Raw genomic sequence first — 15863 nt, forward strand, 5'->3', positions numbered from 1 at the left:
CATAGCACAACTAAAGTAAAATCCTATCCCATCCTCCCTACACCCTCTTGTGAGGTTTTTATGAATATAAAATTATACATGCTTCCTGTTTCCAAGTCCAGGGCTGCAAGGGAAAATTTATGCAAACTTTTAGACAAATTATAAAAATTTAGTTCCCTGAAAGGATCAACAAAATGCCTGTCAAGGACATTGCATTTCAATACTGTAACAACACTGGTTTGCTCTTTGTAGGAATAACAGACAATTTAAGAGATTAGGGAATATTAACATTAACTCTTAAAACTTCAATCCTGACATTTTAGTATAAGAAACAAAAGATAAATTAGTGAAGCATAAAATTTTATTTTTTTATGTTTTTATTGATTTTAGAGCAAGAGGAAGAGAGAGGGATAGAGACAGAAACACAGATGAGAGAGACGCATTGATTGGCTGCCTCTTGCACGCCCCTACTAGGGACCAAGCCTGCAACCCAGGCATGTGCCCTGACCGGGAATGGTTCATGGGTCGATGCTCAACCACTGAGCCACACCTGCTGGGCTGAAATATAAAATTTTGTTCCTAAAACTAGCATTCATCCTAACACAGATATAGCTAATAATTTAATCATGCACACTGTAAACCAAAAGAATAAATCAGAGGCTCAATGAGATTTTTCCTGTCTTGTTAGATACCATAGTAGGTGGTTAAAGTAAAATTTAGGGAAAGGCTACTTCATACATCATGTTCTAATTATGAATAGCACCATGTTAAAGCTACAAAAAAAAAATTACACATTTGGAGTATCAGTCTTTTAATCCATACTCTAAATATGCAAATGACATTGAAAAGTTGACCAAATCCTACAATCTAGGACCTAATAAAAATTCCCTAAAAATAACTTGACAAGAATCTGAGCAGAGTAAAAACCAGAGAGACCTTGGCAATAATATGGTCCAATACCCTTATGGAATGGATGAAAAATTAAGGCTTGAGTCAACAATTTATTCAAAGCTTCTTAGTAGTAGGGAAACTTCCTATGTGACACTTCTTTACAAGTGAAATACTTCATTTTGAAAGAACTAGAAAAGTAGCCCTCACAGGTGTGGCTCACTGATATAACCTACATAAATGGAATATTATGCAGTTAGAACAAGGAATTAGGTATCTATTTCATGATAAAAAAGAAAATATGTGACATCCTAAAAAGTAAAAAAATAGAAGTTGTAGAATAATGTATACGGTAGCATGATTATCTTATAAAATAAGAGAAGATGAATCTGTAGGTATATATATGTGTTTCTACGAACATAGAGAAAATTATTGAAGAAACACTAGGCTATTTCACTTGAGTAGCTTAGAGGAGAGGAACTGGAGACGTTTGACTTTTTCTTCATGTACCTCAAATGATGTTCTGCTTGTTTCAATTCACCTATACAACTTTTGTGGTTTGAAAGGAAAATCCTATTTGAGTATAACATAACAAAAAAAGAAATGAAGTAAGAAAAAATCTATAATAGGAATGACTGAAAAATAGTTAAAAGTGATAAAGAATTGGTGTATAGGCTCTGGCAAGGTAGCTCAATTGGCTGGAGCATCATCCCAATATGCCAAGAATTCGATCCCAGATCAGGGCCCATGCAAGACTCAACCAATGAATGTATAAGTGGAACAAATAAGTGCACAAATTGATCTCTTGATCTCTCCCTTAAAATCAATACATAAAATAAAAATTTAAAAAAGAATTGATGTATATAAAAAACAGCCAAATGAAACACTCAGAGGACAAGGAATAAAATTAAATTCTGGGTGCTTTGTGTGTGGGTATGTAAAACAGCTTTTATGATTTAAGACTTACTTCCATTTCAAAATAAAAATAAGAGAAGTTTGTGTGCTTTATTTAATCCTCACCCAAGGATATGCTTCTATTGATTTTTAGAGAGAAAGAGGAAGGGAGAAAAAAACATGACAGAGAAATATCGATCGGTTACGTCCTATACCCACCTGACTGGAAATCAAACCTTTTGGTGCACAGGACAACACTCCAACTAACTGAACCACCCAGTCAGAGCAAAAGAAGTTTTTGATTCAAGAGCTTTGTGGTGTTTTGTTTTGTTTTTTATTTCAAAGAGGAAGGGAGAGGGAGAGAGAAATAGAAACATCAGTGATGAGAGAGAATCATTGATCAGCTGCCTCCTGCACACCCCTCATTGTGCCCTTGACTGGAGCCGAACCTGGGACCCTTCAGTCCACAGACCGATGCTCTATCCACTGAGCCAAACCAGCTAGGGTATCAAGAGATTTGTTTTTTAGGTTTGTCTACTTAGAATTTTTTTTTTTTAAAGCAAACATGATTCATCACAAGATCCTGTCAAAGAAATGCCCTATTATATATTTACAACCTGTACCTCTCTTTTTTGGGGGTTATATTTCATTTTAGCTATATTTTGAAACTTGAAATTTGTCTTTTATAACAATGCATTATTTTTTGTTATACTGAATAAAATTTGTAAATGCATACTACAAACTTAAAAGGAAAATAACAATAAGTAAATAAACAAACAAACAAAAGGAAAACACCAAATCAACACCGAACAAATGGTCAAATAATATGAAAATTAGATAAAACAAGATTGAAAAAATGCTCATCATTGATAAATAAAAAACATATTTGGTCCTCGCCAGTTTGGCTCAGTGGATAGAGCGTCAGCCCATGGACTGAAGGGTCTCGGGTTTGATTCTAGTCAAGGCCAAGTACCTCGGTTGCAACTCAATCCCGGTCGGGGGGCATGCGGGAGGCAACCAATCCACGTCTCTCTCACATCAATGTTTCTCTCTCTCTCCCTCTCTCCCTCCCTCCCTCCCTCCCTTCCACTCTCTCTCAAAGTCAATGGAAAAATATCCTCAGGTAAGGATTTAAAGAAACAAAACAAACATATATGCTAGTCACAATAAAAGTAAATACAACTTCACAACGGACAGATCTGGCAGTCACAACTTGAACCCTGTTATTTATGTACCTGGTGATATTGTGCAATATGAAGAATATTAATTATTTTTGCCGAAATGTTTAGCTAGAATATAATCAAGTTTTTATATCTAAGCAATTCCTTAAAATCAAATCATGTCCTTAAACCTTTCAGTTTAGGGAAATACAAGGAATAAAGGAGCAAGTTAAATGCCATAAAGGAAACAGATAAATCCAGAATATGGCACATTCAACAAGAAAACTGCTCTGGTCTCAACAAATCAATGCCATGGGGAAAAAGGTGAGGAAGCAGACAAATGGGAATTGTTACAGGTTTAAAAAAAAAAAACTACAAAAATATTAACATGCAAATGAAATGCATAGTACCTAGTTTTATTTTTTGTTGAGAGAGAGAAACATGATTGGTTTGTGAGAGAGACACAACGATCGGTTGCCTTCCACATAGCTGGGGATCGTACCTGCAACCCAGGTACATGCCCTTGACTGGGAATCAAACCGGTGACCCTTTGGTTTTGAGGGCCAATGCTCTAACCACTGAGCAACCAGCCAGGGTGCACAGTGCTTAATTTAATTCCACTTTGAACATTTTGGAGACAATTGGAGAAACTACTCTGACTTTATCTCCCCACAGCTCTTCAACACACCAGCTAACCATACTTCTCACTATTTCATTTCCTAAATATTCCTTATACTTTCCTATGTCCATCATTCCCTTTGATTCTTCTCTCTTTAACCCAACTTATTGCAATCTTACCCTTCCTTTTATTTAGTAAGTTTTAATTTAATACCTCTTTATCATGTCACCTATTAGTTGAATTTTGTTCCCCAAAAAGATATTTTAACATAAGTCCTAAGCCCCAGTACCACAGAATGTGACTGACTTGGAAATAGGATCACTGTAGGTGTAATTAAGAAGAGGTCATATTGGAGTAGAGTAGGTCCTTAATCCAATTATGACTGGTGTCTCTCTATAAGAAGAGAAAAATTTGGAGACCTATAGGGAGAATGGCATGTGACAACAGAATCAGAGAGTGAAGTGATGCAGCTATAAACCAAGAGACACCAAGAACTGATAGAAGCTAGGAAGAGGCAAGGAAGAATGGATGCTACTCAGTCTCAGAGGGAACATGGCCTTGCTGACACCCTGAATTCAGGTTCTAGCTTCAAGAACTATCAGAGAATAGGCCCTGGCCAAATAGCTCAGTTAGTCAGAGCATCATCCTGACATGCCAAGGTTGTGGGTTTGATTCCCAGTCAGGGCACATACAGGAATCAACCAATGAATACATAAATAAGTGGAACAAATCAATGTTTCTTTCTCTAAAAATCCATTTTAAAAAAGAATATGTTGTTTAAAAAAAAACACAAAGAGAACTGTCAGAGAATAAATTATTTTAAGTTACCCACCTTGTAACTACACTTGGGAAAGTAATACACCACCTGTTCCATGAAGCCTTTCCTGATCCTACAAATTGAAATTTTCTTTCTCTCTCTTTCTCTCTCCCTTTCTCTCTCTCTCTCTTTCTCTCTCTCTCTCTCTCTCTCTCCTTCCCTCCCTCCCTCCCTCTTCTGAATTCCCACAGCACTTACTATATCATTTGAGTCAAGCTTTCTCCTGATTTTTAATTTATGTTCACATCACTTCCCCAGATGAATGAGTTTACTAGAAGGCAGAAACTAGTTACTCATCAACTGTATACAACTCTCAATGCTGGTAAGCAGTCGACATATACTGACTACACTAATCACATTTTTCTCCACACTTATTCTAATCTCAATGCTTTTGAATGAGTCATCTCCTCATACACTGAAGAGTTAAATGCAACCTAAAATAACTCAGTTAAAGGCTCATTTTCTTTAGGAAGCATTCCTAGATTCAACTTTACTTATATTAGTTATATCAATATATTTCATATTGATATGTACATGCATGTGTATGCACAAACTGCTGTTAATATCCACAATGAGAAAGAATGTTTAACAAATCCATTATTTAGGGTATATTAAGCTGTCTCTATTAAGTCTAGTCAGATGCTGGTTTACCTATCTTTTCACTTTTACTGGTATTTGGTAGTTAACAACAGTGTCTTTGAATTTCTCCAAGTGTTTGAATTTTTTTAAAGTCTATATTTTATAAAAGAGACAATCTTACTTCCATATAACATTTAAAATTATGGCAAGGGACTTAACGTAACGAATAATATCCCTCAGTAAAATCCAAAACAGGAATTTGATTCACAAACTTGGAACTATTTTTCCTGTGAGAGACAGCTGCTGTCTGATCTCTAGAAAATGTACATAAACGATACTATGGAACTAATATTAGTTCTATATTCAATGGTACAATATCAGTAAAGGAGCTGGTTAATGGGAACTTCTGTTGCCTCCTTGTGTGTGTGTGCAGGGGGTGTGGGGGGGAGGATTTGCAACTGCTTAATTCCAAATACAAACCTAAATACCTATTTGAAGTATAAATACTGTCTGAATTTGGTGATCATTAACATTATTAACTGACATTGTTTTTTCCCCAGCTCTATTGAGGCATAATGAACATAAGTTGTATAAGTTTAAGGTGTATGACAAGATGAACACATGTATACACTGAAAAGTTGATAACCATCCTAACCGGTTTGGCTCAGTGGATAGAGCGTCCGTCTGCAGACTGAAGGGTCCCAGGTTCGATTCTGGTCAAGGGCATGTACCTTGGTTGTGGGCACATCCCCAGTAGGGGGTGTGCAGGAGGCAGCTGAATGATGTTTCTCTCTCATCAATGTTTCTGACTCTCTATCCCTCTCCCTTTCTCTCTGTAAAAAATCAATAAAATATATTTTTAAAAAATAATAAAATCTTAGCTTTCTTATAAAAAAAAGTTTATAACAATACTAGAGGCTTGGTGCACAAAATACGTGCGGGGGGGGGGGGGGTCCCTCAGTCCAGCCTGCACCCTCTCCAATGCGGGACCCTTCAGGGGATGTCCGACTGCCAGTTTAGGCCCGATCCTGCAGGATCAGGCCTAAACTGGCAGTCGGACATCCCTCTCACAATCCAGGGCCACTGGGCTCCTAACTGCTCACCTGCCTGCCTGCCTGATCTCCCCTAACTGCCCCCCCCCTGCTGGCCTGGTCACCCCCAACTGCCCTCCCCCGCCAGCCTGGTCGCCCCTAACTGCCCCCCCCCCCCCCGCCAGCCTGGTTGCCCCTCACTGCCTCCCTCTGCTGGCCTGGTTGCTCCCAACTACCCCCCTGCCGGCCTGGTTGCCCCACTCAGCCTGCTGCTCAGTCATTTGGTAACCCCTCACTAACCCCCCTGCCAGCCTGGTCACCCCATGCAGCCTGCTGCTCAGTTGTTTGGTTGCCCCTCACTAACCCCCCTGCAGCCTGGTCGCCCCATGCAGCCTGCTGCTCAGTTATTTGGTCGCCCCTCACTGCCCCCTCCTGCCAGCCTGGTCGCCCCCAAATGCCCCCCCTGTGGGCCTGGTTGCCCCACGCAGCCTGCTGTTTCGTCATTTGGTCACCCCTCACTAGCCCCGCTGCCAGCCTGGTCACCCCACGCAGCCTGCTGCTCAGTCGTTTGGTCGTCCCTCACTAACCCCCCTGCCGGCCTAGTTGCCCCACACAGCCTGTTCAGTCGTCCGTTCGGTTGCGATGGTCGCTTAGGCTTTTATTATTATAGAAGGCTAGTTAACACATGCATCACCTCACATAATTACCTTTTTTTTGTGTTGAGAACATTTAAGATCTCTCTTAGCAACTTTTAAGTATATAATACAGTATTGTTAGCTCTAGTCACCATGTTGAACATTAAATTACCAGAACATTTTCATCTTATAACTGGAAGTTTATACCCTTTGATCAACATCTCTCAACTTCCCCCACCTGTCAGTCCCTAGCAACCACCATTCTACTCTTTGTTTCTATGAGTACAGCTTTTTAACTGACATAGTCAATATTAATTGATCATTAATAGTTTAACTGACATAGAATATACAATTCTTCACAAGTTAAAGAAGATATGGTTCTATTTTTTTGCTTTATAGGATTTATATATAAAATATAGCTTATCACCTAGGGCTGTATTACTTCCTCCAACAAAGTCATAGTATTCTCTTTATGTATATATTAGAGGCCTGATGAATAAAATTCGTGCAAGGGGCTCGGCCCTCACAGCCACAGTGGCTTGCCTGGGCCCTCACAGCCCCAGCTTCATCCGGAAGGTCATCTAGAAGGTTGTTCGGCTGTCTGGTCTAATTAGCATATTACACTTTTATCTACACTGATAAAAGAGAAACATGCAAATTGGTGTCACTCCGCTACGCCCACCAGCCAATCAGAGCGACTATGCAAATTAACCCAACAAAGATGGTGGTGAATTTGCATACGCAGGTGCGGAGCGAAGACTGAAGGCTCCAGCTGGAGTGAAGACTAAAGACTGAAGACTGAAGACTGAAGAGGCTTGGCTTCTCCGCTGTGGCCAGACCAAAGGCCTGGGTCCCAGGTGCCAGAGGAAAACCAGTGCCGGCAGCCAGGGGAAGGAAGGCCTATTGCTCGAATCTTCGTGCAACGGGCTTCTAGTTATTATAGATTTATATATACCTCTGTTTGTTTATTAACTCAGCAAATGTTTATTAAATTCCTGGGCAGCCACCTTGTCTTTTTAGCATAAGGTGAGGTACAAAAAGATCAAAATTAAAAAAAATAAATGTGCCAGACAACACACAAGGGAGACATTGGGGCCACAGGGAGGGAGGATGGAACAGACACAGGTCCAGCTCTCAAGGAGCACCCTATCTAGTGAGGAGCAAGAGAACAAACTAGTTCTGTATCTACACTTCAAGACCAGGCTTACTTTCCTAATGTACAGTTTTAATTAGTCATCATACGGCTAAAAACTTTTGTTGACTCCCCATTTTTTAGTCAATCAAGTCCAAATTTCCCAGCTTGGAAATAAAAAGGATTCAAAGTCTTCCATGATTCAGTTGTATAGTATGTCAAGGCTAAGAGTATAAGCTTTGTACTGCCTTGACTGTCCATCAATTGTTAGCTCTATGCCTCAGTCTCTTTACCTGTAAAAAAATAGAATTAAAAACAGTGCCTGTCTCACAGGGTTGTTGTGAGGTTTAAATGAAATACAGGAAAACCTCGATATAAAACTAATTCGGGCAAGAGGGTATCCATTAAAGCCAAAATTCTGTTATATAATAAAGGTTTCCCGAATGCATATGTTAAAAAAATTGACAAATTAGTTTACCTGTTTTTATTTATGTAGACACATTTGTGTAATTATAATGAAGTATGAAAAGTTTAATTTCACAGAAAAGTTTTCTATATGTATTACAGTAATTTTATATATAGTAAATGCATGCATTATGAATATGTCTAGTACATGCATGCATTCCCCAGTCACAGAGAATAAACAAGTGCATATGGCTGGGGCGTGGCTTAGTGCAGGTGGGAACTGCTGCAAAGTCACACCAGGCAACAACAATTATCGTAATGGAGGCGGTGTGATCACATGCTAATAGTTGTTTAGGCTGTGACTCTTCAATTTAAATATGTAGACTGTAGTTGTAGTTATGTAATTATGTTGGTGAAATCACTACAGTGTTTTTTCCAACATATGCCTATTTGCTAAAATTTGTTAAAAATAACAGTGAATTAATAACAAAAAAATAACCTTTTAATTTATTTATAAGAAAATCTTAGTTAAAAACATTTAAACATTAACAAGGTGTTAATTTTTATTTATGACATACGGACTGGAAACTTTGTCTATTAAATCCGAAGTCCACAAAATTGAGGGTTTACTGTACTAACTTATAAAATGCTTGGCATACTATCTGACAAATAGTATGCATGCAAAAAATGTGAGCTACTATTATTACTGCTGGTTTTGTTCAATCTCCATTTCCAGCCTTAACTATCAGCAGCCCTGTTATAATCTTGTTCTCCAGCCAAACTGGGCTCTGCTATCTCCTAAACACCCATATCTCTACAATCATGCTTTCACTCACCCTGCAAAAAACTGCCTCATCTCCAAGTATTATGATCTTAACCATTCCTGGCTGCTCCATTCAGGCACCATTCTCCAATATCTCAGGTCCATCACACATTACATGTAACCCACATGACACTTAAACCTTGGCTAGATTCATCTTCATATCCTATAGAATTCTACCCAAATGTACATGATAGGGCTTAATAAATGTTTGACAAGTGAATGAATTCCTGTATTTCCTCTCTCTCATGCAACTGCTCTCTTGCAAAACAGCTCTACATCACAAGTAAAAACAAAACAAAACATAACTCTTCTGGAGTATTTCATAAAGCTGGCCAGCTACTTTTCTTTTCTATCATCAATGTGGTAATTTCTTTGTTTTTAATGTTTTATTATTGAAAGTATTACATGTGTCTCCTTTTCTCCCCATTGACCTCTCTCCACCCACTCCCCCCCCCCCGCCCCGCCCCAGCACATGCCCTCACCCCCTTACTGTCTGTATCCACTGGTTATGTGCATGCATACAAGTTCTTTGGTTGATCTCTAACCCTCCCCGCCACCCTCTGAGGTTTGTCAGTCTGTTCATGCTTCTGTCTCTGTATCTATTTTTGTTCATTAGTTTATGCTGTCAATGTGGTAATTTCTAATGTAGCCAGCACATAGATGCCTAGATATTCAATGATTTGAACTAAATTTCATCTCATCTTTTAATATCAATTATCATCTTACTCATTATGATCAAGTATATATCAGTCTTTTTAGTTATTACCAGCCCACAAACTCATCTGTCAATTTCTGGCCATCTTGACCCTATCCCAGTATATCATTTATTGATTTAGGGGAGAGATTTTGTTGTTGTTAATCCTCACACGAGGATATTTCTTCCACTGATTTTTAGAGAGTGGGAGGGAGGGAGAGAGGAGAGAGGGAGGGAGGGAAGGAGGGAAGGAGGGAAGGAGGGAGGGAAGGAGGGAGGGAGGGAGAGAGAGAGAGAGAGAGACACATCAATTTATAGCCTACTGCCTGTGCCCCAACTGAGCCAGCCGGGGTGACCAGGAATTGAACCCATGACCATTTGGTACACCGAACCAAACTCCTGGCCACTGAACAACTCCTGGCCAGGGCAGGAGAGATAATATTTAAAACCTCAGTAAGAATCAGAAAATTAAATACCTATAAGGTGATAAAAGTAAATGTTCGAATCACGTGAATAGTGAGGACCATGCAGAAAACACATCCCACCTAAAACTTTCAGCTTTTATTGTATTGCTATGAGAGACTATGGGTTTGGTGTTGACAGATCTCATAATTTTTCAAGATAAGTCAGAAACTCTGAAATCTGTATAAATTTTTAAGACATTAAAAATATTAGCTTGGCTGGTGAGGCTCAATGGTTGAGTGTTGACCCATGAACCAGAAGGTCATGGTTTGATTTCTGGTCAGGGCACATGCCTGTTGCTGGATCAGTCCCCAGTGGGGTGCATACAAGAGGCAGCTGATCAAGATTCTCTCTCATTATTGCTGTTTCTATCCCTCTCTCCTTCTCCCTTCCTCTCTCTGAAATCAATAAAAACATATTAAAAAATTATTGTCTGAATCAAACAAAAGATGTCTGCCGGTCAAAACCAACCACAGGCTGCCTGTTTGCATCCTCTGCTACAGAAGTTCTCTGTAAAAATAAGTTTTGGGGTGGGAGGATTTCCATCTCAGCTGACAGTCTAAGGCAGCAGTTAAAACTAACAGACAACTTGGGAACATCTCCTATAACACTTACTTTAACTCTCAACCATTCTGTATTGACCAGAAAACCAAACTAATCCTACAGTTGTGTTGAGCATATGGAGCCTCTCCGCTTGCTTACTGCTGGGAATCAGATATGAACAATACTGCTAAATTACAGGAAACATTATTGTACATTTTCTAGGTGTCACACTGTTCTACATGTTACCTGAATTAACTCATTTAATCCTCAAACAATCCTATGAGATAAATACTATTATCCTATTTTAAAGATGAGGAAACTGAGGCAACTTGACCAAAGTCACACAATTAGCAAGCAGTAGAGGCTGGAATTAGGACCTCAGAGTCCACCAAAAGAACTCATAATTTGAAAACAAAGGCCATTCAATAAATGGTACTGGGATAATTAATTGTACATAGGGAGAGAAAATGAAACTGGACCCTACCTCACACCATACACGAGAGTTGATTCCAGATGGATTAAAGATATAAACATCAAAGACAAATCAGTAGAGACTCAAGATGATAATCTAAAGAATAACTTCAAAATCTCTGGAGAGGGACAGATTGATAAATCTGAGCTTACTGAAATTCAGAACTTCTTTTTAACAAAAGACAACTTAAAGAGATTTAAAAGATCAGAACAAACTGGGAAATAGCATCTGTAATACATATAACCAGGAAAGGATTAATGATCAGAAAATATAAATAAATCTTTTTTTGGGGAAAAAAAAAACAATAGAAAAAATGGCAAAACAAGTCCCAGCATAGTCTAAGCTGTAAAAACCTGGCATTAGGGTGGGGGGTTAAGGGGGTCCTGATATATGGTGATGGGAGATTTGACTTTTGGGTGGTGGGCACACAGTGTAATATATACAGATCTTGTAACATAGATACCCACACCTGAAACCTATGTTACCCCAATAAATTTAATACAAAAAGGAAAAGGAAAAAAACCTGGTATTACCACAGTTACCACACAGCAGAACTGAGAACAATAGACCTTGGCATCACTGACCAATATATAATATTCAGGGATCTATGTCGTACTGCAGGTACACAGAGCATGGGGGACCCAGCCAGAAGGACAGAGCCAAGATAGTTAATCTCCATTATATAGGAACTGGATGGAAAAACAGAAGCTGAACCCTAGGGGCACATATATCCCAACATTCACACACACAGATCAGGGACTGGCAAATGTCTTTGTTAAGGTCCATACAGTAAATATTTTCAGCTCTGTGAGCTATATATTCTCTGTCACAACCACTCAACTCTGCCATTGGTAGTGTGAAAGCAGCCAAAGACAATATGTTAATGAATAAGTGTGCCAGTGTTCCAATAAAACTTAATTTACATAAATAGGTAGTGGGCCAGATTTGACCTATGGGTCATAGCTTGTGTACCCCTGACATGGATCGTTGTTATTTTCCTACACTCTATATTTCCCCTGACTTTTGTTTGCTGACCCCTCTAATTTCATGAAGCAAGAACTACACATTCTACAGCAGGGGTCCTCAAACTTTTTAAACAGGGGGCCAGTTCACTGTCCCTCAGACCGTTGGAGGGCCGGACTATAGTTTAAAAAAAAACTATGAACAAATTCCTATGCACACAGCGGCGGCAAAAACACCCGGCGGGCCGCATGTGGCCCGCGGACCATAGTTTGAGGACCCCTGCTCTACAACTTTGTGATGGTTTCCGAAAGTCTACTACTTTACCAAAAAACATCTTCTCCCTTATTATCTGTGAAAATTTTCACCTCATTTTCTTTTCATCTTTTTAATATCTTTGACAGTCACCATCCCAAGCTAAAAATCTAAAAAATTCTCTCTCTCATCATTCACAATGTCAATTATCAACACCAAAAATTCTAACATTGTTCAATGCTCAAAGTCTCTGCCTTAATTCAAGCCCTCATTATTTCTTCCCTGCTTTCCAGTCCACCCTCCTTCTAAAGAACATCCATTCATCAGGTTAAATCTCATCATACAGTCCCCTTCTCAAAGAGGATTCAGTCCAAACTCCGCATATGTAAGATCTTTCACAACTAAAATCCAATCAACCTTCCCAGTCTCCTCTCTCTCCCTCCCTCCCTCCTTCCCTCTCTCCCTCCTTCTCTCTTTATCCCTCTCCCTCTCTCTTTCATACACACACACACACACCTCCAGCCACATTCAGTTACATTCCCTAAAAATGCATGATATGCATGACTTTGCCTGGAATACTCTTCTCTTCAACTTCTCTCTGGCAAACTCCTTTACCTTTCAGAACACATCTCAAATGTCATCCTTTCACAAAACCTTCCCTGATTCCTAGAGCAGAGACATGCTCTTACAACCTCTGATAACTCTCCAATGGCATTTACCATCCTAAACTATCTTTATTTACATGTCTACTTCTCTCATGGAACTGAATATCCAAAGTGAAAAGACCCTGTTCTAAAGACCTTTGACTCCTCAAAGCCTAGCATAATGCTTGGTATGTAATTGATGTCTAGCACCAGTAAATGTATGTTGAATGCTTCGTGGTAGGAGTAGAGTTTCTTAACCTGGGGTTCATAGACAGGAGTCCACAGATAGAATTTAGGGGGTGGGTCCATGAACTTAAATAAGAAAGTAAATGATCTCTTTATTTTCACTAACCTCTCTGAGTTATTTTCTTCAAATATGAATGCAGGCAACAAACCATTCTAGTATTAGCAGGATCTGTGACTCTGCCACAGTAATCACAGATATTTTTATATCATATTACAGCTGTTGCAGATATCTTAAAGTATTATTTGTGCTCATCACATCTTTAAAATTATAAAATATTATAATGTGCTGATAAAGAAGTATAACCTATATTACTACATCATACGTTGTATATTTTGGTAACTGTATTTCAATATAGCTGGTTTTCTTTGTCATCAAATTGTCATCAAATGTATTTTGTTTTATGAGAGGGGTCCATAAGCTTCATTAGAAGCTAGAGGGCCCCATGGCACAAACAAGGTTAGGCCTTCGTGCATTACGAAGATCCAGAACAAATGAATCATGTTGCTTTATATACATATGGTATACACATATTGAACATATATTGAAAATCTTATTGCTATGAATGTCCTCACAACCTTTTTGTTCAAAGTCCTTTTTTATTAAATGGGAGCCCTAGAACTACTATGGCTCATGACTGATTTGCATAGTTTCCCTCAGAACTCTCCCATAGCCCATTTGAACTTTCAACTCTTCTCTTTAATTAAATTTTTATCATGATAGAGATCCTGGGTTTCTACCATTGTTCACTGTTTGCTCATTTTTCTAAGGCTTTTTATGTCCCTTTGCCTTAAACACCTAGAAGGGAAGGAGCCTCTCTTAACACTCCAGAAAGTGAGAAGTCAAAAGGATCCTGAAGATAACTTCTTTGCACAAATGGAGGTAGACTGGAAATGATCAAATAGCTGGTTACCTATACTTTTTTGGTATTCCCCTTAGCCTTTGAACTGACAGAACTCCTTACAGAAACAAAATAAATTAACAGTTCTTTGACATAAGCTGCCATGCTCGACTTCTTAACATTTTTTTCCCGCTAGCAAAAACTCCTCTAAGGCAGCATGTTGAACGAGGCGGCAGACCTGAGTGCCAGCACCTCCTCGGACACGCACTTTTAAGATCTGGAGAAGTCAACTTTACCTTTCTCTGTCTCAGCTAAAGTGACGACACCATCTGATATTGCTACAGGGTCTCTCAGGCATGTGCAGTTTTTACACATTCGCTATTCACTATTCTTCCTGGCTCCGATCATGCCTTTCTGATGACCTCCCCAGGTGACCCTGCTCTTAAAACAGTGGGCTGTCCCCTTCCTGGGAAGACACGTTGGGTCACCGCCCACAAACAGCCCGGTCCCTCCCTTTAAAGACACACACGAACTCCCCAAGTTGATGGAGGGAGGCTCTCTCTTCTTGCCAACCAGTTCCACTCTCTGCACCCCTTTTGCTGGCCAGCTCCTGCACCCAAACCTCAGTCCCTCTTTTTCCTCTTCCTTACCAAAACCTTCCCTTTTTTTTGGGGGGGTGGCTGCTCCCCCAAAAAGGAGTGGAGGATCCTGGGGGCACATCTATCCTTTGCAATTCCGCGCCGCGACTCCGAGGAGGCTGCCCCCACCTGAGAGGCAGAGAGCCCCCATGTCTAACAGCTCCTGCCTCCCCGCGCCAAGAGCTGCCACCGTCCTGACAGCCCGAGCTCGGACCCACGCCCCTGCGGGTCCCAGCGGCCCGGGGGCCCTGCACACCGCCCACGGTCTAACCCAACTCCAGGTCTTGCCTCCCCAGCTCCACCGACCCCGACCCTGGTTCCGTGTGGACCCAGTGTCCCTGGCCACGGCCACGACCTCACGTCCGGCTCCCGCCAGGGGCTCGGAGCTGCAGCGCCAGCCCGTGCAGACCCCGGCCCGCCCGGCACTCGCCCGGCGCCCCAGCCTCGCGACCGGCACCCTCTCCGAGCCCGGCCGGGCTCCCGCTCCCGCCAGCGCCCCCGCCCGCAGGCCCGGGGCCCGCTCCCCAACATGGCGACGGGGACACGAGCACGGCGGGCGGGCGGGGCGGCTCCGGGCCGGGCCCGCACGGGGGCCGTGCTCCGCGGCCGGCCGGCGCCATTTTCCCGCGCCGGGCCCGGGCGGTGCCTCCTGCCAGCGGAGCCAGCCGAGCCGGGACCGCGGACTGCCCACGGGCCCACCCCTTCAGGGCCCGCGTCGCCGTCACCTCACCTGAGCGCGGCCCCAGCCCTCCCGGGCGGGCCTCGGAGCACCGGCCCGGGCCGTGCGTGCCCGCGGCCCTCCGTGAGTTCGTCCGTCCGTCCTCGCGTGCGCCCGTCTGTCCGGCCGTCGGCGCCCGGCTGCCAGCAGCCCGACCCGGCAGGGCCTCAGGGAGCCGGCGGGGAGGGGGATGGGCCGGACCGGGCCGGGGAGGGAGGGGGAGGGAGGGAGAGAGAGAGGGAGGGAGTGCGGGCGGGGCGGGGCGGACCGGGGTGGGTGGGGCCTGGCCACGTGACCAAACGTCCCCGAGCGCGCGAGGCGGAGCGCGCACCCATTCACTGGGGTGCAGAGCTTGGTCCTGGGACCCAGTGGGTCTCCGTCTCCTGGCGCTGAAGTCTCCCCAGTGACCCTGCCCCCATTTCAGAGTCAC

General features: G+C 41.9%; 1 protein-coding gene across 5 annotated transcripts in view; it reads right to left on the reverse strand.

Annotated features, from left to right (window-relative positions):
- The window catches only part of NCOA6 (nuclear receptor coactivator 6), a 115329-nt gene extending 99697 nt beyond the window's left edge, over positions 1-15632 (reverse strand). For all 5 annotated transcript variants that reach the window (XM_070420184.1, XM_070420181.1, XM_070420183.1 and 2 more), the window contains exon 1: positions 15446-15632. The gene's annotated coding sequence lies outside the window, so the exon portion shown is untranslated. The remainder of the gene's footprint in view (positions 1-15445) is intronic.
- Positions 15633-15863: the final 231 nt, after the last annotated feature.

This window comes from Myotis yumanensis, unplaced genomic scaffold (assembly GCF_028538775.1).
Source record: "Myotis yumanensis isolate MYYU_CA2020_CCGP unplaced genomic scaffold, mMyoYum1.0.hap1 SCAF_7, whole genome shotgun sequence".
Lineage (NCBI taxonomy): Eukaryota > Metazoa > Chordata > Mammalia > Chiroptera > Vespertilionidae > Myotis > Myotis yumanensis.